This window comes from Schistocerca gregaria, chromosome 3 (assembly GCF_023897955.1).
Source record: "Schistocerca gregaria isolate iqSchGreg1 chromosome 3, iqSchGreg1.2, whole genome shotgun sequence".
NCBI lineage: Eukaryota > Metazoa > Arthropoda > Insecta > Orthoptera > Acrididae > Schistocerca > Schistocerca gregaria.
Genome location: NC_064922.1, coordinates 797,310,710 through 797,337,096, shown reverse-complemented (window position 1 = coordinate 797,337,096; position 26,387 = coordinate 797,310,710).

Genomic DNA, 26,387 nt, shown 5'->3' with positions numbered 1-26,387 from the left:
CTTCCATGCGTGTAAAATGACACCACCATCTAAGTCTGTTCGCCCTGACTGCTACATTTATAGAGTTCATTCCCAGTTTTTCTTTGATTTCCTCATTGTGGACACCCTCCTGCCATTGTTCCCATCTACTAGTACCTGCAATCATCCTAGCTACTTTCATATCCCTGACCTCAACCTTGTTGATAAGGTAGCCTGAATCCACCCAGATTTCGCTCCCATACAACAAAGATTGAACGGTGCACAGATAACTTAGTCTTGGTACTGACTTCCTTCTTGCAGAAGAGAGGAGATCGTAGCTGAGCGCTCATTGCATTAGCTTTGCTACACCTCGCTTCCAGTTCTTTCACTATGTTTCCATCCTTTGAGAATATGCATCCTAAGTACTTGAAACTGTCCACCCGTTCTAATTTTGTTCCTCCTATTTGGCACTCAATCCGTTTATATTTCTTTCCCACTGACATCAATTTCGTTTTAGAGATACTAATCTTCATACCATAGTCCTTACATTTCTGATCTACCTCTGAAATATTACTTTGCAAACTTTCAATCGAATCTGCCATCACAACAGTCATCCGCATATGCAAGACTGCTTATTTTGTGTTCACATATCTTGATCTCACCCAGCCAGTCTATTGTTTGCAACATATGATCCATAAATAATATGAACAACATTGGAGACAGGTTGCAGCCTTGTCTCACCCCTGAAACTACTCTGAACCATGAACTCAAATTACCGTCAACTCTAACTGCTGCCTGACTATCCATGTAAAGACCTTTAATTGCTTGCAAAAGTTTGCCTTCTATTCCATAATGTCGTAGAACACACAATAACTTCCTCCTAGTAACCCGGTCATATGCCTTTTCTAGATCAATAAAGCATAGATACAATTCCCTGTTCCACTCATAACACTTCTCCATTATTTGCCCTAAGCTAAAGATCCGGTCCTGACAACCTCTAAGAGGCCAAAACCCACACAGATTTTCATCCAATTGGTCCTCAACTAATGCTCGTACTTTCCTTTCAACAATACCTGAGAAGATTTTACCCACAACGCTGATCAAAGAGATACCTCTGTAGTTGTTACAAACTTTCCTGTTTCCATTTTTAAAGAGTGGTGTGATTACTGCTTTTGTCCAGTCTGATGGAAATTGTCCTGACTTTCAGGCCATTTCAGTTATCCTGTGTAGCCATTTAAGACCTGACATTCCAATGTATTAGACGAGTTCTGACTTAATTTCATCCACCCCAGCTGCTTTATTGGACTGCAATATATTGACCATTTTCTCCACTTGCTCAAACGTGATCCTATTTCCATCATCATTCCTATCCCATTCTACCTCGAAATCTAGAACATTGCTGATCGTATTTTCAGCGACATTGAGCAACTCTTCTAAATATTCCCTCCATCTGCCCAAGGCATCCACAGCCTTACCAGCAGTTTTCCTGACCTGTCCAAAATATTTGTCATTTCCTTCTTACCTCCCTTTCGAAGACAGCTAATTACACTCCAGAATGGTTTTCCAGCAGCTTGACCCATAGTCTCCAACCTATTTCCAAAGTCTTCCCAAGATTTCATCTTGGATGCTGCAAATTATCTGTTTGGCTTTGTTTCTTTCTTCAACATAACTTTCTCTGTTTACCTGAGTTCTAGTATGTAGCCATTTTTGATACTCCTTCTTTTTTTCAGGCTGCCTTGACTGTGTGTTTCCACCAAGCTGTTTGCTTCATCCTACTTTTACACACTACTGTTCCAAGACATTCTTTAGCCACTTCTAATACTGTGTCCCTGTACCTTGCCCGTTCCTTTTCCAATGACTGTAATTGACTACATTCAACTAACTGGTACCTTTCTGAGATCGCTGTCATGTACTTGTGCCTGATTTCCTTATCCTGAAGTTTCCCCACTCTTATCCTCCTACATATGGACCAGACCTCCTGCCCTTTCGGCCTCACAATCCCAATTTCACTGCAGATTAAATAATGATCAGTGTCATCAAGGAATTCCCTGAATACACGTATGTCCCTTACAGTCTTCCAGAATTCCTGATCTTTTATTATATAGTCAATGACAGATCTGGTTCCTCTGCCTTCCCACGTATACCGGTGAATGTTCTTATGTTTAAAAAAGGAGTTTGTGATTACTAAGCCCATAATGGCACAGAAATCCAAGAGTTTTTTCCCCATTCCTGTTGGGCTCCATATCCTCTCCCAATTTTCTCAGAACCTTTTCATACCCTTCTGTTCGATTTCCAATCCTGGAATTAAAATCACCCATGCGCATAACACTGTCCATGTCTTTTACTCTAACAACTACATCACTGAGTGCCTCATAAGAACTATCCATCTTATCTTGATCCGTACCCTCACAATGCGAATATACTGACACAATCCTAATTTTCTTGCTAGACACTGTCAGATCGATCCACATCAGTCGTTCGTTTACATACCTTACTGCAACTACGCTGGGTTCCATTTCTTTCCTGATGTAAAGCTCTATACCCCATTGTGCTATTCCTGCTTTGACTCCTGACAGGTAAACCCTGTATTCTCCCACTTCCTCTTCTTTCTCACCCCTTACCCGAATGTCACTGACAGCTAAAACGTCCAGCCCCATCTTACTTGCAGCCTCTACCAGCTCTATCTTCTTCCGAGAGTAGCCCCCATTGATATTAATAGCTCCCCATCTCATTACCATTTGTTTGGCAAGTCGTATCTTAGGAGTCCCTGATTTTTCAGTTAGAGGTGGGACTCCGTCACCTCCAAAGGTCCGAGGCATTTTGCTCTGATTGTGGCCAGCGTCATCGGGGAAGCAGGTTGCTAGCCTTACTTGCCCCGAGTCCCATTGAGTTTTACCCCCAACGGTTGAGGGACTAACCGGTGGATTTGGTAGTCTTTGCCGTATGAGCACAAAGGTGACCACGACTCAAAATATGTCCGAGATGCCCAGCCTTATTCCGAAGTAACTGGTATCCCGACTGTCGGGACCGCTTACTTGGCCACTCATATGTTGCCCGTGGTTCATGAACGAGGACATGACTACAGGAAACCACACCATGAACCACTCGACAAACTACAACAGGCGAAATCTGCTCCCCTTGCGAATCAAGCTAAACGCCACACCGCGCCGCTGTACACACTATTGACCGTAAAATCACGGTCCGGTCTTCCCATCGGGCCCCACTCGGCGTCCAGACGCAAACAACCCCAGCCGAGCCGAACTGTCTCCACGCCAGGCAGCTACCACTTTCCTCCTCACACGCCTCCACCTAAGCTGTGGCCAGCGATCACACACGGAAACAACCGCCTAACGCCAAAGCGCCGAGTGAAAACTCAGCACTAAGATCGATACCGTAACAGGCGCCAATGACACTATGTCGAAGGACCTATATAGAGATGAAGAACCTTCCATAGGACAGACTAATGCTATATTCAGATTGAAGGTAACTGACAAATTAGGCTTCCTGTGGCAGATTAAAACTGTGTGCCCGACCGAGACTCGGACTAAGTCAGCTACTCTGTTCTGCAGCATAGGCTCCCACAACATTACAACTTGCCACTTGTCACGTGGGAAACTTTTTGAGATGCCAAAATCTCGCCTACTTCGAGAAAATATGGTGGGTGATTCACCTGTCCCTACGGACTAGTTTTGCACATCCGACGTGACCTTCAACAACCATGAGTGAGGCTTCCATGGCCTTTTGTTTGTTATATACAAACTATTAGTCCTACACAATAAATGAACAGGACATTTTTAGTAGGAACTGAATGTAGTCAAATTTTGTAGTGGTGTACATTTTCACTTGACATAACGGTTTTTGATTTACTCAAGGTAAATACGTTTGAAGGTCATGTTTGTAGGTTTTTCTTGAATAATTCAAAAACTACAGCCTCTTGCCAAATTGTATCCAGTCACAAAACTTTATTAAATTAAATTTCCTACGAAAAGGTCGTGTTCAGTTTTACTGTAGAACTATTGGTTATCAAGTAGCATGCCACATTATGTGAAAAGACTGCACATGGTATTTGAAAACGTAGCAGGCTGCATAAAACCCATCGGTAGGGGCAGCTGATTCACCCTGTAAATTGCCAGGCCTTAACTGAAACTACAAGCAGGCTTTGACGTCTTTCGGCACATCATAGCCATCTGCACCATTCGTGAGTTTCAGAGATCGCACTTGGTTTCTGTATGAGATACAAAAGTAAAGCGATCAACACAAATGTTGTTTCAGAGCACAGCGCTTTACTAGACATTGCTCTGGTTTTTGTATGCCGCTGCCTTCCTCCAATTTAGGAACTGTCTTTTCCGGCTATTTATAGGAGGATCAGCAGTCTAATATGCATTCTGAACTGCTATACCACTCGGCATTTTCACAGTAATACTGTCAGATGCCATCACACGGTATTTTGTTGCAGCTTGGTCAGCAACGGCAAAGTGACTGGAAAGGTCTTCCTGGTGCGGTGCCAGGACTGGAACAAGTAGACGCACCCAGCCAGTAAGCTGACGTAAGCTACACGCCTGGGTGACAGCCAGCTCCCGGCCACGGGGGTTGCAAGGTCCTCTGCACGCGGGCAGCGCTTTGATGTCGCCGGCGGGCTCACGCTGTGCCGGCCCACACAGCCCCGTCGCGTCTACCCGCCAGCAGTATCCCGAGCGCCACCATAGCAGCTGTGCTCGTAATACCTCCTTCTCCCTTCTCACAGATTATGGAAGTTGCTGCATCAAACGCAATGTGCGTGTACTGGAAAAATAACAAACTGGCAATTTGGTTCCCTGGTTTTTCTACGCTGTATAACATTGTAACGGCTGAGCACCTAAATAGTACTGTAAAGATGTCACCCTCCTTATTAGTATGTTAGTATCCCGTCTGTTGGCGCTCGTGAATTGTTTTAATGGTGGCCTTCGTGGCCTTGGCACTATGGTGAATTCTTTTAAGACATTAGATCGTGTCGTATTTCTACTACTCGTTCGACGTTCCGACCCTTCTACTGAAATATTCTTCAGGAACTTACGGCGTTTACAGTTAGCTCGACACGGTGGCCTTATTTGTCGGCTAATCGTGAGCACATGAAAGTTCTGAACAATGTCCCTGCAAACAGGTCGAAACTAGGATCGAACAGAAAGAAAACGGTCTGGCCTAACGTAATAGAAGGTTTAACCTTCTATTATCATCACTCTATCTTGTGACTGGTTTGATATACCGTGCCGCCCCCAACCCATCCCAACCGACTTCCTCTCTTGTACACTACTGGCGATTGAAATTCCTAAACCTCGAAGATGACGTGCTACAGACGCGAAATTTAACCGATACGAAGAAGATGCTGTGATATACAAATGATTAGCGTTTCAGAGCATTCACACAAGATTGGCGCCGGTGGCGACACCTACAACGTGCTGACATGAGGAAAGTTTCCAACCGATTTCTCATACACAAACAGCAGTTGACTGGCGTTGCCTGGTGAAACGTTGTTGTGATGCCTCGTGTAAGGAGCAGATACGCGTACTATCACGTTTCCGACTTTGATAAAGGTCGGATTGTAGCCTGTCGCTATTGGGGTTTATCGTATCGCGAAATTGCTGCCCGCGTTGGTCGAGATCCAATTACTGTTAGCAGAATATGGAATCTGTGGGTTCAGGAGGGTAATACGAACACCGTGCTGTATCCCAACAGTCTCGTATCACTAGCAGTCGAGATGACGAGCATCTTTTCCTCATGGGTCTAACGGATCGTGCAGCCACTTCTTGATCCCTGAGTCAACAGATGGGGACGTTCGCAAGACAATAAGCATCCGCACGAACAATTCGACGACGTTTGCGGCAGCATGGACTATCATCTCGGAGACCATGGCTGCGGTTACCCTTGACGATGCATCACAGACAGGAGCGCCTGAGATGCTGTACTCAACGACAAACCTGGGTGCACGAATGGCAAAACGTCATTTTTCTCCTGATGAATCCAGGTTCTGTTTACAGCATCATGATGGTCGCACTAGTGATTTGTGACATCGTGGTGAACGCACATCGGAAGCGTATATTCGTCATCGTCATACTGGCATATCACCCAGAGCGATGGTATGGGGTGCCATTGGTTACACGCCTCGGACACCTCTTGTTGGCAATGACGGCACTTTGAACAGTGGACGTTACATTTCAGATGTGTTACGACCACTGGCTCTACCCTTCATTCGATCCCTGTGAAACACTACATTTCAGGAGGATAATGCACGACCGCATGTTGCAGATCCTGTACGGGCCTTTCTGGATACTGACAATGTTCGACTGCTGCTCTGGCCAGCACATTCTCCAGATCACTCACCAATTGAAAACGTCTGGTCAATGGTGGCCGAGCAACTGGCTTGTCACAATACGCCAGTCACTTATCTTGATGATCTGTGGTATCGTATTGAAGCTACATGGGCCGTTGTACCTGTACACGCCATCCAAGCTCTGTTTGACTCAATGCCCAGGCGTATCAAGTCCGTTATTACGGCCAGAGGTGGATGTTCTGGGTACTGATTTCTCAGGATCTATGCACCCAAATTGCACCTACCTTCTTATTTTCTGTGTATCAGGTACATCAAACTTCCTGAGTTACTTTTTATGTGTTATAACAGCTAACATGGCCTACAATTTTCCTCTCCTCTGCTCTGGCTGGTACTTTTAAGTTAGTCCTTATTGTCTAAATATATGTGTCCTAACATATGCGTTTTTCGTACATTCATTCTTCGAGGATCTTCATTTGTTATCAGTAAAAGTAATTTACAGTATCTTAATATAACTCGATCTCTAAATAGCTTCGATTTTTATTTTCCCCTAATTTTCCATGGTCCAAGATTCACTTTCATACTGCAAACATTGTTATTGTTTTTGAATGTATCTCTTCAAAGACTGATGTGGTGCAGCTCTTCGTGACAATATACCGTGTGTTAGCCTTACCATAGCTGCATGATTATTGCACCCTATTAACATCTGAACCTGATTACTGTTTTCGAACAACTGTCTCCCTCTACAATTTTTACCCTCCACATTTTCTTCCAACACCAAAACGTCCATTCTCTAATCCTCAGAAGGTGTGCTACTAACATATACCTTCTTCCAGGGTGAAATTTTCACTCTGCATGGAGTGTGCGCGGATATGAAACCTGCTGGCAGATAAAAATTGTGTGCCAGACAAGAACTCGACCTCCAGACCTTTGATTTTCTGTGGTAAGTGCACTACCAATCGAGCTACAAAAGCAGGACATAATTTACACAGCTTTACTTCCGCCTGTATCTCGGTGCTACCTACCAAACTCCACAGAAGTACTCCTACGAAACTTGCTGATCAATCACTGCTGGAAAAAAGGATATCGCGGAGATATTCAGTGGCCAAGGGTGGCAGTAAATCTGTGACGACAGGTCGTTAATCGTGTTTGGGTGGCTCGGTTGGTTCTAGCAAGTCTATTCACTGGTTTCCATGCCTCAGATCATGTGAACGATAGGCTTAACTCACGGATTTCAGTTCAATGTGGTGTACCATCCGTGTAACTCTTTATTTTGTTCTTAGAACACTTGTTTCGGCATACTTGCATGCATCTGCGTGGCTGGACTTCATTGGGAGACCGATTCTCGGTCTATGCCTACGCCGATGTCATCATGGTTTCAGTACGAAATGTCGACGACATTTCCGAGCTCAAGGCCACCTTGGATTCCTTCTGTCGCCTTCCTGGTGCCGCACATTGATGATCGCAGGTGCACGTTCCCGCCGTAGCAGGGCTTTAACCAACTGGTAATTCATTGGGTGACAATGGTCGATCGCCACAAGACTTTAGGGGTAATAGTAGATCGCAACCCGACCAAACTGGCGGCACTTAATCCTGTTACAGTGTTTATTCTGCACATATACGTAAGACGTTCGTGTCAAAAAATACACTTTTTTTATATACTGTGGGTATGCTTTAATACATTTGTGTACTGAAATAATAAACAAAGCTACAATTTAGGTAGTTTACTGTATTAATTTTTCAAACTGCATATTGGAGGACTACATCAATACAATAATCGAATATTATAGTTATGCGTGTTGTTTTCACTAAACTATGGCTAACTTCTGCTAACAGTGTGTGTAAGTAAGATAATTTTTTACGCTTAAAATATTTCACTGAGCCTTTGTTATAATTTTTTCCACATAGACAACATGCGCTTATCTTCTTACTACTAGGATCATTTTCTTCTGCTGTGAAGGTTGCAGGTTCGAACGATGTTGTTCTCTCTGCAGCTTCTCGTGCAGCATTTCCTCTTGAAAGATGTCCTCATATCTTCATAGCTCCTCAGTTAGCCACTGTCCAAGAGTTTCTAGGAATAGTCTTCTTCGATTTAGTGTGTGTGCTTTCCTTTGGGGCTAAGTTGCCTATTACAGCACATAAAGCTATATGCAGATATGTCCATGATATTTGAGAACACAACAATACGGTGTCAATCTGTCTTCCCCTTTACTGTGTGATTTACTATCACCTTGTCTACTGTGTCCACAGCACCTTTCGTAGCGTTGTGGTCTAAAATAATTTGAGGTTTTCTCTTGATGCTATCACTGACTTTTGCATCGTAGTGCCGAGTGCTTTGGACAATAATACTTTTTTCTTTGGGATGTATGATGTAAGCTTTGTGTCGTTTGTGAAAGCAAATGTTGATGTGTAATTAGAAATCCCCCTGGTCTTCAATAGTTTTGGTGGGACGAAAGGTTTGTTTTTTAGCACGGCTCCAGTCATTGTGATATTTCTCTCATCAGCATTCGTCCTAGATCGTAGGAGGTGAAAAAGATATCGTAGGTAAAGTTATCCCCATTCAAGTCATAAGACAAGCCAGTTACAACCCTTAGACCTAGGGCACTACATTCTGGTTGACAAGTCTATGGCTGAATATTCCATACATAACTTGTTTCATTGTCAAAGTATCCAAAACTTGATGCCATACTTTGCCGATTTACTACTCATACAATGGCGGAAAGGGCAGTTTCCCCTGAATGCAACAGATAGTTCCTCTGCTATAACAAACATATTGGGACTGTATAGTTTAGGTAATATATCTACCCATTTCTCCCATAGATCCCTTATAGGTGCATACGTATCTCATTCACACTCTAGTCTACGGTCATCAAATCGAAAAACCCTTGATATCTTTTTGAACATTTCTTGTGAATTTGTGGCTCTGATAACTGGGTAGCCTTTGTACTCATCCCACAAAGTTTTAATATATTCATTACGTGAATTAATCTGTGTAGGTATTTAGACCAAGAACATCTACTTTCTTCCACTTATTTCAATATAAAGGCATTTCTTTGGTGTTAGAATCGGTGAATATAATGTTTCTAATTGATGGAGAAACGAATAATTTCAAAGCTGAATTTTCAATTGTAATGTGGGAATGGCATACCTTTTAGCTCCTGGAATCAGGTGATATACATTATATGCGGCATGCCGTCGCAGTTGAGGTAGGGGTTCTGTCTTCCGTTCAGTTGATTTATCCTTTGATACAATTACTCTGCTTACCATTTTCTGTTTTTATTTATCATCTACGCCTTCTGGTGAGGATGACTGAGCTTCATTCCGAAACACAATCTTCATCCTCCAGAACTACTTCATCACTATCAGATATGTTCATCAGTATGTCTGCTATTTCATCTTCTTGCAAAGAAGCCATTATTTTCAGAAAAAATTTCATAAAAATATCGATTGTAAAGTCAGAAATCTAGTGACTGGAGTGAAAGAGGACTCACTTTATAAACTGGTTTGGTTACGTATGGAAAGAATTGATCTCACTCCCCCTGCTATCCTTTTCACAGAAATAATTCTGTTGTTCGAAACAGCAATGGCTTCATTCACTAGAACCACCTTACTGCACCCATACATGTTCCAGTGTAGGCAAATTGAATACTCACACAATTTTCTGTAACAATGAAAGCTGAAATACACAGGGTCTAAAAAGACTTGAACATCTTGAGAATTATTATTTCAGTGAATTCCATACTCAAGGCACAAAATAATGTTTTTTTCTGTCAGAATATACTTCACTAAGGGTCAAACAGAGTCCATCAAGGCAATTTATTAAATCAAAAAAGTTTTCCAAATTTTAGACTGTCAAATATCCTCGTGGGTCCAGATGTGCCCCAACATCCTACGGATTCGGTTGGCGACAGGCTACGACATGTGTTTAGGGCGCAGTTCTTGAACACACGCTCCATTCCCTTAGCTCCTTCATCAAGTGCGGATCATAGACAGCTATATTTTCACTGAAGTGTATTACAATGAACAGATTTTCACGTTTCCCGCTATGGTGGCCCGTAGACTTAACCAACTATCCGGTCGAATCTTGTGGCGAAGACACATCTTTCGTGTGCAGTATGAAGTGGTGCCCAAGCCACCCTCTTCCCCCCCCCCCCCCCCCCCTCCGCAAACTCTGAGGATTAAATCATTTGTGGTAAGTTCTTATGGGACCAAACTGCTGAGGTCATCGGTCCCTAAGCTTACGCACTACTTAAACTAACTTAGGCTAATAACAACAGATACACCCATGCGCTAATGAGGACTCGAACCTCCGACGGAAGGAGCCGCGAGAACCGTGACAAGACGCCTCAGACCACGCGGCTAAATGAAGGCGTCCATCTTATTTGTAAGACACAATGTCTTAACATGCACACAGATACCGTATTCAGTTAAATCTCGTTTATTTTCCAGTCTGCAGCCAGTTAGTCTGACTTCTCCCGTTGATGTTGAGCGGATGGACCCTAAATTGCGATGCACCCGCAAATATTATATAACTGTCAGTTTGTTAAGTTCTTATATTCTTTCAAATACTCACCACAGTAATGGAGACTTACTATTTTGTTGCAGTCAACTACCTTGTCTTTTCCCTGTTGAAGTAGCTTCCCTCTCAACATCCTGTAAAACATGTACTTATATGGATATACCCATATTCATACAAGTATATCGTTCTGGCAATACCGGCCATGACCTCCTTCTTCTGTGCGGATGCACACATATTCCCCAAACTCTTACGTGACTTGGTAAGAATGTCTTCCACGAGTAATGAGTATGTTGGAGTGGAACACAACGAATGTCATGTGTGGACATACAAGGTGAGAATGTGGGTCTCGCGGGGGGGGAAGGGGGGGGGGGGGTGCGCGAGATAGTCCCTGTCGTCGCGCTATCCTCTGCGTCCTCGGTGCCTCAGATGGATAGAGCGTCTCCCATGTAAACAGGAGATTCCGGGTGTGAGTCCCGGTCGGGGCACACGTTTGCACCTGTCCCCGTTGATATATATCAACTATCGTCAACAGCCGAAGGTATTAATGCAACTCTAATTTTGTCCTGGAAAACAATCTGGTCTGATCTTAGTTTTCCTATATTACCGTTGGGGAGTGCTTCGACGTGGTATAGGGTCATTCGTCGTTTGATACCGACCGGAGAACGTCTTTTTCGCGTGGGCCTTCGCCCTACTGATCAATGTGAGTGTGTCATCATACGGATACCTTACTTCAGAGGATGGTCTTTTTATGGACGGGATCATTGACTCTGGATTCATCGACAGTTGGATTTTTTCCCCTAGGGCCTGCATCTGCTTTTTTAATCAGACAAAGACGAATAAAATAGTGTTGTTCACGGGTCGAAACGTTCACTACGTTGTTGAAACGTGAAACAACTCTGATCCCCGTGTCTTTCACCAGTATCTGGACCCTGCACATCGGAACTGGCTCGGTTCCCACGTTACAGAACGCTTTTTGCAAATATGATTTTCCTCCTTTACAGTTGACAGGATGTTCATCAAGTTCCCCTGCGGTCTTCCATTCCTCCTTTTTTCTGGTGTCCAGTCACATGAAGCCTTGTCTTATTAACTTCTCTTCCTTATCCACATATAAAATATAACGTATAAAAGTATAAAATAAAAAATAAACATAATATATAATAAAATTTAAGAAAAATAGACAATAGATTGTGAGTTAGTTTCTTCGTTACTCAGAAGCTCGTTCCCTGTTTTCGTTCCTAATAATTATTTGTTTTCTGAGTTTTCAGTTCATATTACGTTACGATTTTGACTATGGTCGTCTGAAGTTTCATGAACGTGCCAAGCCAATCTGATAACAAAAAGAAAAGTCGGTAGAGCGCTGGCTCGCGAAAGGCAAACGATTCAAGTTCTATTCTCGGTCCAGCACACAGTTTTAAGCTGCCTGGAAGTTTCATATTCCTTGTTCTTGTTAAGTAACGCCGTAACTTTCCTTCTTCCTTAATTACTTATAGAATCTCATCATTAGTTATCCTATCTAATGTAATGTTCAGCATTTTTACGTAAAAGCGGATTTCAAAGTGTATTCTCTTTTGGACATCCGATCGTCCTGGTTACATTTCCGTTGAATTTCACCCTGCAGACAAGTATCTGCAGAAAACACAACTAAATACTTCATTTTTTTCGACTTTAACAAGTTTCTCTCCTTTCGAAAATGCTGTACTTCCAGTTTGCACTTTACCCTCCCTCTAGTTCAGCCATCGTCAGTCCAGTAGTAAAACTCGTCCACTAATACATTCAGAATAGTTTACTTTCCATTACATTTACTTCTTTTTCATCATGAGCTTATGTACGAGGCTTGTACACTTCTCTTAACTGATAACACTCTCCTTATCAGGGTTAGTCTGTTTTTCAGGTCATCGTTGTTTTGTCCTTCATATGTTATGTTGCTTCTGTGAAAGCTAATCCCTTCACTCGCATACTGCAAAGAGGTGCTGAAAAGAAACGTATCTGAATTTTGTAATGTGAAATCTCTTACATCTTCTTAAATGTATTCCTGAAGTTTAGGAAACAGTAGGAGACGAAAAAATTGATTCCCTCCATGTCGTGGTTTTAAATCTGAGCATTTTTCTGTGGTCTTCTACTCTCACTCCCCTTTGATTTCTGTTAATATTACGTATTACTCGTCTATCTTTAAAACAAATATCTATTTCTCTGAGTATTTCAAAATCATTGTACCACTTTATACCGTCGAACACTTTTCTTAAATCGACAAATTTTATCAAGCTGATTTAAATTGTTAAAAAGTTTTGCCGACGTCTTCAAGAGCGACGTCAGATATCTCTCTGCTATGCCTTCACCATCATAACTCAAGGGAAGCGTCGTCTAACTGTTTGTGACTTTATTTTCGCTTCTTGCCTGTATTGTGCCTGTTGCGTACAACTTCGTACAGAATAGTAAGGAGAGGTGAGCTACAGAGTGGTGCGGTAATTGTCATCGTAGGAAAGCTGGACAGCAGCAGAAATGATTGGCGAACAAGTTAACACAACAAACAGAAGATTTGCTTAACACGTATTTCTCCAGGTCTACGAAGAGTCATCACAAACATTGCAGGAGGGAACGTAGGTGGCAGCTATTTCAGTGTCAGTAAGGAAGAGTCTCGCTGTACTGAGCACAAGCTCTGGCGGTGGAGCATCACGTGGCGAAGTGGCTCCGAACGGAAGCAGGACGAGAGGCAGTCACCCATGTCGCGACAGCAGAGGGTGCTCTTGTACGTAGCTCCTGGATGGGCACGCACCACTGAGTCTGCCAGATCCCATGGGACCACTATCAGCTTCTAACGGAGACCTGCAATACCTTTACCAAATGAGCAGCGCCAGTGGGCTGATATTGATAAGTGATACCACAGTGGGTGTTAACTTTGTTGTATAGTTTTGTTTTCAGGAAAACAAGCTAAGGACTTTTATATTTCGTTGTCGCATATGTCTATATTAGTAGTCACAAAGAGTAGCGAATGATAATTCTTACTTCTCATAGTTTCATGAAAACTATAGGGCAAATTTCGTGATACCCATGTAATTAGGCACAATTATGACCCACAGATCACATGGAAAAGGAATCTTTTACTAATTTCGCAAATTATACTTTACAATCTACTGTACACCCGTACCTGTTGAAAGAGGTTTTCCACGTGGCATCGTCACATTTCTTTGCACTACTGCACTTGAGTCTACAGTCAGTTGCGAAATCTCTGACACCCCAATAACATGGCGTAAAACTTTATTGCACCAGTTCTTGGAACCTATCAACAGACGACTCCACGTAGAAGACTCCAGAAGACTGAGTCAGGAGATACTGGAGGCCAAGGTACAAACCCTGCTCAGTTACTCCATTTTGGACTACAGAGACGCCTTAGATCTCGTCTCAGCAGCAAAATGTGCTAGTGACACATCATACATACGAGTATATACCAGTTATCACAAAGTATGAAGATTTGGCCAATTAGACAGGCGTATTATCTAGGACCATAATTGTGTTGTACACAAATCAGTGGCAGCTCTTAAGTAAACCTTCGTAGATACTTTAGAGGTGTTTAGTTTGTGGATCTTCAGTACGGAACCTCGCGGCTGTTACGGTCGCAGGTTCGAATCCTGCCTCGGGCATGGATGTGTGTGATGTCCTTAGGTTAGTCAGGTTTAAGTAGTTCTAAGTCTAGGGCACTGATGACTTCAAATGTTAAGTCCCATAGTGTTTAGAGCCATTTTAACCATTTTCTGCATCTCAAAGCAGCGTTTGCAGCACAATTATTTGCTGAATGTATTCCAATCTGTTTTCCCGTAGACTTTTTATGCTCTACAACTAGCTATATTACCATAGAAGTTCTTCCGTAATGTCTTAAGAGATGTCCTACTATTCTCTTTTTCATACGTTCTTTTCCTCTCCGGTTCTCTAAAAGAACATCCTGATTCCTTACTTTATCAGTTCACTTAATTTTAAAAAGTCTTCTGTTGCACCAAATGTTTCGATTCTCTTTATTTCGGTTTTCTCACAGCCCATATTTCACTACCATACAATGCTGTACTCCAAACCTTAAGTTCTGAGAAATTTATACCTCAAATGAAGGTATGTTTGATACTACTAGAGTTCTTTTGGCAGGGAATGCCCTTTTTGCCTGTGATAGTCATCGTGTTATGTCCACCTTGCTCCATCCGTCATTCGTTATTTTGCTGCCGAGGTGGTGGAATTTCTTAACATCATGTACTTTGTGATCACCAACCCTGACGTTAAGTTTCTCGATGTTTTCATTTCTGCCCAATCTCATTAATTTCGTCTTTCTTCGATTTACTCATAGATTATTTTCTGTAGTCGTCAGACTCTTCATTCCATTTAGCGGATCCTGTAATTGATACTCACTTTTACTCAGGATAACAATGTCATCAGCGCTTCTTATCACTGATATCTTTCCCCTTGAATTTGAATTCCACAGTTCTACACCTACATCTGCATGGATAATCTGAAAATTACACTTAAGTGCCTGTCAGAGTGTTCATCGAACCACCTTCGCAATAATTCTCTATTACTACAAAAAGGATACCACCTCGCACAGCAGTACTCCAAAAGAGGAAGGACAAGCGTATTATGGGCAGTCTCTTTAGTAGATCTGTTGCATCTTATATGTGTTCTGTCAATAGAACGCAATCTTTGGTTCGCTTTCCCCATGGCATTTTCTATTATTCTTTCCAATTTAAGTTGTTCGCAGTTGTAATTTCTATGTATGTAGTTGAATCGCGGCCTTTAGGTTCGATTCTTGGCCTTATCTTTTACTTCTGCGTTGCTTCTTCAACGCATACATTGAACAGTAGAGAGCAAAAACTACATCCCTGTCTTACGTCCTTCTTAATCCAAGCACATCGTCCTTGCTTTTGCACTCTTATTGTACCCTTTTCGCTCTTGTACCCGTTGAATGTTACCTGTGTTTCCATATAGCTTATACCTCTTTTACTCAGAATTTCGAACTTATTGCTCCAGTTGATATTTTTGAAGGCTTTTTCCTGGAGACTAATTCTATGAACGTTTCTTGACTTTTCTTTAGTTTTGCTTCCGTTATCAACCGATATGTCAGAACTGCCTGTCTAATGCTTTTATTTTTGCTACATCCAAATCGATCATTATCTAACAGGCCCTCAATTCTCTTTTCCAATTTAAAACCTGTGATTTCGATTAATTAGTGGAAAATAGAAACATATTCTAAAATTTAGTTTACAGCTAGTTTACAGAGAGGAAAGGTTCCAGGATGATGAAGGTTGGAGGGCAGTATGTTGCAGAGTGTGTCTCACATACTATTTTAATTTAAAATGGTTCTGCTTACTCTTGTCTTTCTACTCTGGTACTTCTTTTCCTAAATACTCCACAGCTGAGGTAGTCCATGTCTTACTGAGTTTTGCACGTGTATACGTGTCTGCTGTACTCGACTAAGGCCCGTGGTCTACCTTGATGGAGACAACAGCATCTGAAGAACAGTTGTTACATTCATGTCTCTTTTCTGTCCTCTCTGTCTGCATATTCAACGAGAGCTGGGACGAAACATAATGTCTCGCGGGCCCGACAACGATCTGTTTTAGTGGGAGCGGAGTAGTCGAAAACCATTCGTCCAAGCTGTGCAGTTGGCAAGCAGGGCTGACGTCATACCGAAGTATGCGTCACTCGCATGAAACGTGTCTTATTAACTTGGGCTAAAGTTTAATGTAAGAAAGCGTAAAAAGCCGGTAGGTGTCACAGCAGGCTGAAACATAAGCGATTTTAATAGCAATACCAGATACAGTAATGTTAAAGGAACAATAAACTAAGGAGAATGCACTATTTTCTTTCTGGTTTATAGCAAAGCGCTTTTCTCTCTCCTCTGTAAGCAGTGTAATTACTATATTTTAGTTTCAACTTCCACTCTTCTGCAGTCACTACTCTTGCTATTTGTTCTAATAGTTCTTTGGCTTCCTTCATTTTGTATGTTCTGTTTTTTTTCTGCGATATGGCCTTTGATTCTGGCCCAAACTAAATCGATGACGTTTCATTCGCAATGGTACGGAGGAATTCGAAGACCAGTTTCCCCTGTCTTCTTAGTCATTTCATTTACTGTGTATTTGTTGTGCGCTACTCGTTTTTTTAAACCATTTCTAGTTGTTCTTTCTTCAACATACCGTTTTCAGAAACGAAAATTTTAGAGTTTAGTCTTTCTGATATACACTCCTGGAAATTGAAATAAGAACACCGTGAATTCATTGTCCCAGAAAGGGGAAACTTTATTGACACATTCCTGGGGTCAGATACATCACATGATCACACTGACAGAACCACAGGCACATAGACACAGGCAACAGAGCATGCACAATGTCAGCACCAGTACAGTGTATATCCACCTTTCGCATCAATGCAGGCTGCTATTCTCCCATGGAGACGATCGTAGAGATGCTGGATGTAGTCCTGTGGAACGGCTTGCCATGCCATTTCCACCTGGCGCCTCAGTTGGACCAGCGTTCGTGCTGGACGTGCAGACCGCGTGAGACGACGCTTCATCCAGTCCCAAACATGCTCAATGGCGGACAGATCCGGAGATCTTGCTGGCCAGGGTAGTTGACTTACACCTTCTAGAGCACGTTGGGTGGCACGGGATACATGCGGACGTGCATTGTCCTGTTGGAACAGCAAGTTCCCTTGCCGGTCTAGGAATGGTAGAACGATGGGTTCGATGACGGTTTGGATGTACCGTGCACTATTCAGTGTCCCCTCGACGATCACCAGAGGTGTACGGCCAGTGTAGGAGATCGCTACCCACACCATGATGCCGGGTGTTGGCCCTGTGTGCCTCGGTCGTATGCAGTCCTGACTGTGGCGCTCACCTGCACGGCGCCAAACACGCATACGACCATCATTGGCACCAAGGCAGAAGCGACTCTCATCGCTGAAGACGACACTTCTCCATTCGTCCCTCCATTCACTCCTGTCGCGACACCACTGGAGGAGGGCTGCACGATGTTGGGGCGTGAGCGGAAGACGGCCTAACGGTGTGCGGGACCGTAGCCCAGCTTCATGGAGACGGTTGCGAATGGTCCTCGCCGATACCCCAGGAGCAACAGTGTCCCTAATTTGCTGGGAAGTGGCGGTGCGGTCCCCTACGGCACTGCGTAGATCCTACGGTCTTGGCGTGCATCCGTGCGTCGCTGCGGTCCGGTCCCAGGTCGACGGGCACGTGCACCTTCCGCCGACCACTGGCGACAACATCGATGTACTGTGGAGACCTCACGCCCCACGTGTTGAGCAATTCGGCGGTACGTCCACCCGGCCTACCGCATGCCCACTATACGCCCTCGCTCAAAGTCCGTCAACTGCACATACGGTTCACGTCCACGCTGTCGCGGCATGCTACCAGTGTTAAAGACTGCGATGGAGCTCCGTATGCCACGGCAAACTGGCTGACACTGACGGCGGCGGTGCACAAATGCTGCGCAGCTAGCGCCATTCGACGACCAACACCGCGGTTCCTGGTGTGTCCGCTGTGCCGTGCGTGTGATCATTGCTTGTACAGCCCTCTCGCAGTGTCCGGAGCAAGTATGGTGGGTCTGACACACCGGTGTCAATGTGTTCTTTTTTCCATTTCCAGGAGTGTATTTTAGATTTAGAATTCGCATTTGTAACTTCTTAGTTCCGACGAGAATGGTACGATGCTTCATCTAGAACAATAACCGCGTCTTCCTGAGGCCAAGGAAGGCCATCTTGGAACCAATTGTCGAACGCATTGGCGCACGTATCCTCATGATAATCTCCATTCTTCTTGGATTCGAAAGTCCACAAACATCCTTGACGAAACCTGCTTTGTTCCTATGTGTGTGATAATCAGGCCCTTTCCTTGATCCGATGGGCGAATGTTTCCGGTGGAAAATGCGGACAGAAACGAGTGTTTCAGAGCATTTTATGGCGTTTTCTACCAAGGCATTAGTTAGCGTATGTCGTGTGCTCAACCGTGTCTCATCGAAATGGTAAATGGATCTTCCTTCATTTCTCAAGAACGTAATGGTTTGTTCCTTAAAATATCATCCCTCTCTATTGTCATGCTATTGCGACCAAGTCGAACGTGTTTACATTTCATTCGTTTTAATATTTTATGAAATGTAGTTCTCCGAAACATGCCCAAATCTGGATCTTCATTTACGGCAGCAGGAACTTTGTCAGTTGTTGGCAATTTGTTGCGCAAAAATATATGTACTTTGCTTCGTATCGCATCTCTGTCGAAGTCATTGACTCTGTCTTAAAGCTTCTATAGTGACTTTTCTTTCTTGTGAAACTTCAAAGAGTGTGTGGCCTTGTACTCATTGATCACATAATATACTGAAGAATGTTTAACACCTATACATGCAGCTATTTTTAAAACAATATCGGTCATTGTCTGCTCTAGGTGAAACAGGTCCATTTTATACTCATTAAGAACCAGAAGTTTCTACGCAGACCTTGATGATTTCTTCTTGGATCGCTTCTTGGATGGACTCAAAATTGACATGTCGACTTCGCTCGCTGTATCCATGGAAGATGACAGACTGAGTTTACTTGTACTTCATACTAATGAGCAGAAAGGACAGCTATTGGTTGCACGCAGCAGCATTGAATACTGAATGTGATTGCAAACGCTCATAAGCTAATAATCAAAATGTGGTTTTTCAGAGTTGATGAAGTTTGCAATCAGACTCTAACATCACGCACTAACGACAGATTCTCGCAGCGGACGAGGCCACACTAAACGAGCGGCCACTGTCTCGTTCACCCCTCGACACAGTGCATTGGCCACCCGCCCTGGTATATGCACGGACCGTCTCGCGTGTGGTGAATGGAGTACAGAGTAGATGTAACATGCTACATGTTATAGATTTGAGCAACAGAATTAACGAAAGAGCTGATGTGGCCTAGAGGGAAAGTTTGTTTGACCATGGGATATGGAACGGTTCATTGTAACAAGGGACTGTGATGGCGTCATTCATTTAATGGCTGTTGCTATGACTGCTGTGTGGAAGGTGGGCCATATCTGCAGTAGTATATCTATAGGGACCTAACACACAGGCCCGCAGCTAGTACTCAATACAGTCATGAAGGTACAGTCTCTGGATGTGACGGGAAACTAAAACATCCGACACGGAGGCAGCGGTACCTCCCTTAACGTATGCACTCCTTATCTATTACATGACAAGCCACACCATCGTTAGCTATCATGTGAAAAAAGCTGAGGACTCTCTCTAACCTCCCTGTTTCCCCCCTCCATACAACCCTCCACTTTCCACCCAATATCAGAATATCATTAAAACGAAACAGCCGATAATAACGATGTATTTCAGTGGGCGTTAAATCACAACGCAATTGCAGAGCATGAATCTTGGTTGCGCTCAAAACATGCAAACAGTCTGAAATTTTGCACCATTTACAAACTTATTTATCTAAAAAATTAGTTAAGGGATGTACCTTGCGTATTTCATAATCTAAAATACCTCTGCATACATTCGTGAATATTCAAACTAGGATTTGAGTACTGTACATGGCGTAGTACATAACGAAGCCTCTGGTTATTTATTTTCCACATCTGATTATTTTATAATGCTTGGCAAGTGTCACAATGTTGTTTTCACATCCAGCTGACGACTAAAAAGTTTGTAAATTCTCGAACAAGTATCCAAATGCTATTTTCGTGTTTAAATAGTTACTAATGACACGCTAAACACAAACTTGATATTTCAGCTTAAGCCCTAAAGTAACTTGTAGTACAACAAACCAGCTCAGGCATATAACTGCGGAAAATGTATGTTCGCTATAATACTAAGTTGCAGGCAAACAGACAGACAGTTAGGAACTCTAAATTACTGCCACGTAGTGGAAGAATGTAATTAAATCAACCATTACAAACTGCCCTTGATTTAAGACGCAATGAAGCCGCAAATTAAAAATGTCCATATCTAAAGTGCTGTATGATACTTGTTTTTAAATATCAATTGATTAATGCCTAATATACCTGCAAAAATGTGAAATTAATACTAAATGTATAATGTTCACATGTCCTTTCATGATATTTAATTCGCTCTCCAATGCTCCATACCCACTCAGCGTCTCCATCAAATTTCTGACTAAGAAAATATTGTGTCCTCTGAAATCAAGTAACCTAAACTATTTTTATTTATCCCTACATAGTTATAAAACATATGTGGACAAAAATAATAACCTATGCAGATAACTTTTACAACTGCACTTGTGTAAATCACAAAGGATCTTCCGATCCAATATTTTCACATCTAAATTGTACTATGAAGCTTGTCAAGTGTTACTCTACCATCTACATGGAAAAAATCAATAAAGGGCGTTGTCATTCCAAGCTGAGATATGTAACTAATACTGCATAGAACGAACTGTCATCACTTGAACTTTGTACAAGTTTTTCAGAAATTTTACACCTTAGCAACAACACGTTTAGGGGGAAAGGAGATACTCTATCAAGCAGTACACTAGGAAAATAGACTCGATGATGATGATTAGCATTATTTGTTTTTTATTACAAATTATTGGCCGTAAGAGATATTCTGTTCACTAACAGTGTCTGAAAAGGCTCCAGTATTTACCAATTGCAACTAAGGCTGTCTAAAATTGTATACGCTGCGATCAACAACTAAAAACCACCAAAATCCAATAAAAACATCTTGCTGTTCAAAACTTTAGCATTTCTGCTGTCACCGAGTGGAAAATGGGAGGAGGTGGGGGAGACTGTATTCTTTCATTCCTTCTTTAACACTTTATGTTGTTGTTGCCCTGTTAAAGTAGGCATTACATGCCTCCATTCCCTCTCTGAAGTATTATAATGTCGTATTACAATGACATGTTATAATGATGCAAACATTAAAATGAGTGAGAAAATCTACTTTGCCATATAAATTAGACACAAACTATTATACACCATTTTTTGTGTTATGTGAATTTGTGTGAAATGATATTTAACGCTGAGGTAATAGAGCATTTACACAGGTGAAACATTATGCAGCATCTGTGTATGTGAGTAACATTTACAAAAACTGACAGTACATCAGCTTTCCCCAGCACTTTGCTTTCTCCCGTTCTGACGCGTTCCTATTTTTAACATCAAAATTTATACCCAGGCAGATGAAGGGCCACAGATAATAGTGTAGCACGCCCATTAGCTAATATTTTCCTCAATTCTGTGGAAGGGAAATTCTTTAACTCAGATTGGCCAACTCTGAACTAAGATGTATAACATATTAAGTATGTACATTATACTCTCATGATAGTAGATGGCAGTCACGCAGATATCGGAAATATTCAACAAAACTCAACCAACTACACCCTGCAAATAATTTCACTGTGGAAACTGAAAAAGATCGTCGGTGAACGCTTCCGCGGTGAGGTGGAATTGCTGCCGCAGCGTCTAGTGTACGATGGATTCCCTGGAGAACCTCGGCAATAGCCTCTGGAAATGCCAGTACATCCTGACTGAGGTGTCTGCACTGAGTTGTGAACGCATCGGCAATAGGAACTTGCCATGTTAGCCGTTGTTTATCAGGTGGGTCTAAAGGCCTGTCGACGTCGAAATGTTCGAACGGTTGATACACAGAAGGTTCTTCACCGCTTTCTCTGTCTTGGCTGTGTGCACATATGACAAATCCCTCCAAATGGCACACCTAGTCCAGTTTAAAATTTTTGGTTTGATTAGTTTTGTTTCTGACGGTCTGTTGTAGAGGGATGGACCATGAGATCGTGCAATGACTGTCGATACACTCTACCTAGTCGAATTCAAATATGCTACCATACAATAGACAAGCACTGTTTACTTGCGCAGCGAACCTTAATTAAAGAAGCTTTTGTCCGTTAGGTGGTGCTTCTACAACGCACTTGTCGTGATTAAGTCCGAGCATAAGGTCTAAAATATTCTTCTATAAGGTATATGGTGGTTTCATACAATTATCATGGTAACTCAATCTTCCGTCAGTCCTGTGTAGAACAACATTATAATAAATGAAAATCACTAGTTTGTTTTTGTTCTACAGTATACTGTAGAACAAATGCAGACTGGTGCTTTTCATTTATCACATAATTACATCTATAAAAGTAATACAACACTCTGTTAACTAGTGTATCTGAATCCATGTAACACGACACAATATTGCATAAGATAAAACTTAACCCATTTTTTCCCTATAGTAAAAGTATGTAAAAGTTTGATTCTACATTTAGTCTTTTCCTAAGTACAGATTGTAAAACAATATTGACGATATTAGTTCAAAACACAGCCGGAGCTTAAAAGTAGAAAAATTAAAACGGATTGGTGCACTTTGGCATGAGCCCGTCACCCAACCGACATGCATACATGGGCCGTTAGCATGATAGTCTGCGGCCGATTACACAAGCTGGCAGAGAATTACCCAACAGGTTCAACACGGTCATGCAAGTCTACATTCTTCAAAGAAGGTGAATCTCATACTATCGCTACAGCAAAATTAGGTTAACTGTAGATTAAAAAGCCTGTGAGGCCTATGTGAAATAATTCGCACTTTAATCCAGCCCTGAGTTTGTGTGTGTGTTGGAAGAGCGAACGAAAGGTGATACCAAGCTGAGCGTGATGGTGCCACGGTGTAAAGATAACTTTACTTGTCGTAACTTTAATTAATTCAAAATCTTGGTAATTTTCGCTAAGATGGCGTTCTCCTTCCTCAAGGAGCCATTTGCGCTAATTGTGGATAGTCCGGTCATGAATACAAAGGAGAGGCGGCGGACAAGCGGTTCCGGCCGTTGTAGGAAGTCAGTGTCTGGCAATCTTACACAACAAAGCAGCTTGTACAAAACTGTGCTCGTGAACACAGGTTAGCTACTGAGACCTGACTCCTTTACATAATTGGCCACTGTCTTCGAGACCCAAGGTTTTGAATAACCTCCACAGCAAGAGCTCCGCCTCACTGGGGTCCAAGTTCTTCTGCTATCAAGACTGTATCCGTGGGTGGCAGAACCAGCCTCCTGATCACACGGTCCCACAATGTGGGCGTCATGCCGAGACAGCGTAAATGGGCCCCAAGGCACGAGATGATCGGAAGATGATATTTAGTCGAAGAAAGAGCGAATGAACTGGTTTCTCGATAGTTGCGACAAACCGCCAATCTTACGATACTTTCTATGCCTACGCTAAGGTGAACTGTTGCCATTTGACACCATTTGTCAGTATATCGCCCAGGGTCATGTGTTTCACTTACTCACTTTGCACATGTCCTATCATTACTCACAAAAAAAACCGCAGCATGCAACATGTCGAAGAAGATATGATAGATAAACGAAAGTGTTTCTCCGTCTGAAAGATGCCGTCTAAACGAATTTACGACAGCCACATAAGAGGGTAGATAGTAGCACAACAGTGTGGATGCAAATCAGGTTTGCTTTAAATACACGCTGTAACGGTGGCAAGCGTTACTTACCTTTGAGACTCGTCGTGGAGAACTGATATTAGTCAAGAATGCCCTCAAGGCACAAAGACCGCATTATCAACACGTCACTGAGTTCGAACGAGGTCCTCTATTAAGGGTACAAGAAGATCGATGTTCCTTCTGCCACACTACACAAAGACTTGGCAGGAATGTAGCCACTGTACATGATTGCTGGGAGAGGTGGTCACGAGAATGTACCGTCGCAGGAAAACTGGGCTTCGGACTACCACGTGGCAGCACGGAGAGCAAAGGCCACCCTGCTCGCTGGATGGCTCTGGCGCAGCGTACTGCATCTGCAGCATAAGTTTGAGCATCAGTTCCAACCGCAGTGACACTAATAACTGTTACAAACCGGTTGCTTCAAGGACACCTCCGAACCACTCGCCCTGAAGCGTGAATCCCACTGAACGGGAACCACCGCCATTTACGACTTCAGTGGTGTCAAGCGAGAGCTCATTGGAGGGTAGGGTGGAGATCGGTTTTGTTTTCTGACGGAAGCCAGTTCTGCCTCAGCGCCACTGACGGCCGTGCTTTGGGTAGAAGGAGCCCAGTTGAGCAGCTGCAAGCAACCTGACCGCGTATTAGACACACCGGACCTACACCTGGAGTTAAGTTGTAGGGTGCGATTTCGTTTGACAACCGGAGCACTCTGGGTTATCCCACGCGCCCTGACAGCCAATTTGTACGTCAGTCTGGTGATACGACCTGTTGTTCTGCCATTCAAGAACAGCATTCCGGGGGATGTTTTCTAACAGCATAGCACTCGCCCACATACCTGTGTTGTAACCAAACATGCTCTATAGAACGTCGATATATTGTCTAGGCCTGCTCCATAACAAGATCTGTCTCCAGTCGAGCACATTTGGGACATCATCGGACGACAACTTCAGATGGTTCAAATGGCTCTGAGGACTAAGGGACTTAACATCTGAGGTCATCAGCCCCCTAGAACTTAGAACTACCTAAACCTAACTAAGGACATCACACACATCATGCCCGCGGCAGGATTCGAACCTGCGACCGTAGCGGTCGCGCTGTTCCTGACTGAAGCGCCTAGAACCGCTCGTTCACAACAGCCGACTGGACGAGAACTCCAGCATCATCCACAACCAACTCTTATATAACTCAGTACATACACGTTTGCATCCTTTCCGTCAAAATTCTGGTGGTTACCCCGTTTATTAAAGTAGCATCATTTCATATTTGCAGTGACATGCCTCACGATGAACGTATTCCCGAAATTTCATTACTCTACATTAATTTGTTATACTGTTACGATTTCTTTCCGCCAGTGCATTTGAATCTGTAGTAACATCTTATTTAAGTGGGATTGTGATATTGCCATCTTTACTTAATTTATTATTGGGCTTGATCAAATCGCCTGCGAATATGTAGAAAAGTTCGAATCACACCTGTAGTAGGAGACGAATTTAATGCTCTAGGCATAGTCAGCACATGGAGTAACGAAGTGGGTGCTAATTTACGAGACATACAGCTGAAGATGCAGTTTCACGACTTCACAGTCGGTACTGGATAAAAACAGTCTAGGTTGCAATTTTATCTTTTTATTTTTCAACTACGCGTTTCGCCTTATTTAGGCATCTTCAGGTTGATCTTAATTTGATATTTCTTAGAACGATCCTTTCTACTGAGTTTAACGAAGGTGATATTCGCGTGATGTATTCGACGATACCCTTTGGCTGCACTATTTAAAGGATCGTTCTAAGAAGTACCAAATCAAGGTCAACCTGAAGATGCTTAAATATGGAGAAACGCGTAGTTGGAAACTAAAAGGCTAAAATTGCAACCAAGACTGTTTTTAACAAATACTGTTAAACACTGGTTTACCGTATGCCACATATGGATTGGAAGAATTTGTACTTCACAGTCTGCATCAGTCGCCGTACTGCTACGGCAAACGAGTGCTAATAATAACTTCGTACGGCTCGTTGGCCTTGTGCAAGTCCTTTGATTAGACGCCATTTTCGCTATTTGAGGATCCCTTACCTACTGCAGTTATTCAACCAAGGGAATGGCGCCTGCAGTTTAACATGGAGATACATCCATGTGCCGTCCATCGTTAATCCTTGCGTTGTTGGGGTTAGAGGCAGATTTAAAATTTCCG